Genomic DNA, 2,027 nt, shown 5'->3' with positions numbered 1-2,027 from the left:
CACCGTTTCTGCCTTTGTAATTTATTGTACAACGAACTGTGTGAAGAGCAATCATATGTTTAGGTGGTTGATTTAGATTACAAATATTTCCTGGGGTGCAACTCCCTAGGTGGCGTAGTTGACTATACATATTAATTCATACCGCCCTGCAACATAAGCATAACATAAATCAATCTGTGCGTAAACAACCTTTACTGAGTGACAAATATGTGCCATCATTAAGTACTGTAGTTCTAAATACGCGAGGCCAGAGGCCTGTTTTAATCATAAACTATGAAAGCACACATAGTGTAATGACTAATCAATGTATTAGTATTTAATATATTATTTTTTAACAGATACAACATGACTTGTAGGGAAAGAAATGTAGTTGATTTCAGAGGCGAGCATTTAATGTGAAGGCACCTAACTTTGAACAGAGGTGAGCTAACTTTTAGGTTGGAGAGGGACTCAGGCTGTCGATGGTTTCCATCGACAGCCTGATTGTTGAGTGTCATTATAGTTGTTATTGTCATTAGTGGACACTTTGAAACACTGTCTCTCTCAACTAACGAAAAAAACCTTTTACCAGTTCTGCCATCCTTTGCCTTGGTAGCAAATAGCTCCTTCTGAACAGATATGACTTCTGTTTTTGCTCTTTCCCTGCACAATTATTTCATTGTGGTCCCTCGCATGCCAAATTGTGTAATTGTCTGACCACACCACATACACTCTGTTGTTTTTAAAAGAAAGAGAAAAAATAAGAAAGAGAAAAAATAAGGTTTTCTCCAAAGGATTGAATGCACATTTTGCTATTTTCACAGAATTGAGGCAGCTATTAGCAATCATTTCTTCTGGCTGTCTTGTTGTCTTCACCTCATGCAATTGTGTACAGGTACCATGTGCAATACTACAAATCTCCTGCACATATTAATGAGCATGTTACTTTACGAGTCACCATTCCAGTTATTCAAACTTTTTATATGTTTTTACATAATAAAATCCAATCCAATAATAATGGAGAACATATATACAGTAGGCTATATTTTAAGTGCCACGGACATAGACATTGATTGATTGATTGATGTACTTTATTTAGTAAGACATGAGAAACAGTACATGGAAGTACAATTCACAATACAAGGTCTATTAAAGAGGTCAGGCCAGACAGAGTGGTGTTTTGCCTTGATGCAGTATCAGTGTTATTAGTCTCCAGGGGCCAGTTGCACCACCTCACACTAAGTTCAAACTTAGCCATTTAAAAGCCATTTAAGCTATAACTAGGCTAAGTTTGAACTTAGTGTGAGGTGGTGCAACTGGCCCCTGAGCCTTAAATCCACAAGGGAAGACTTGGTCATGGAAATCCACCAAAGTGGCTATATAGGATAGGTGTGGAGGTGTGCTTCTGTTAGGTGCCAGCACATGTAGGGAGGGATAGAAGGGAACGAGGAGGCAGACACAATTGCCAAAAAAGCATCTGAAATGACAGAGGTCAGAGGTATACCGTTTGGTAAAGGGGAAGCGAAGGCAATATTGAAGAAAGAAGTAAAGGAAGAAATGGCAGGATAGATGGGACATAGATAGCAGTGGATGGACATACCATAATATACAGAAAACCATCAGTGCACAGGGGGTGGTGAGAGGGAACAGAAGGGAGGAGTCCGAGGAGACGGTCCTGACCAGACTGAGGTTCGATCACACAGGACTAAATATAACACTATTCCTAATAGGGAAAAGTATAAATGATGAGTGCCAAAGACAGAAAATGCAGAACATATTTTAATGCAATTCATGAATAGCGTAGCTGAGGCAGGGAGACAGTGGAGCCTATTAGGTATACTGGGAACAACAGGAGACGGGCTGAAGGACACACAAAAAGCAGTAGTGGAGTTTTTGAAGGAGATAGGGGTGTTTCACAGGGTCTAGGCAGGGTGCAGTGCTATCATTAAAAAGATAGTAATATTATAACTTAGAATAACGTAATATTATAACTTAGAATAACGTAATATTATAACTTAGAACAGGGGGTCCGGGACCCCTAGGGGGTC

The 2,027-nt window shown here is 39.5% G+C and overlaps 1 protein-coding gene across 1 annotated transcript in view; it reads left to right on the top strand.

Annotated features, from left to right (window-relative positions):
* LOC311057417 (uncharacterized protein) overlaps nucleotides 1-2,027 on the top strand; it is a gene marked incomplete at its 3' end in the record, with an annotated part of 440,186 nt that overhangs the window by 290,665 nt on the left and 147,494 nt on the right. The gene's annotated exons all lie outside the window — the stretch shown is intronic.

Source organism: Gymnoscopelus microlampas (assembly GCF_963454915.1).
Source record: "Gymnoscopelus microlampas genome assembly, chromosome: 12".
Taxonomy (NCBI): Eukaryota; Metazoa; Chordata; class Actinopteri; order Myctophiformes; family Myctophidae; genus Gymnoscopelus; species Gymnoscopelus microlampas.
This window is presented reverse-complemented; position numbering and strand designations above follow the sequence as displayed.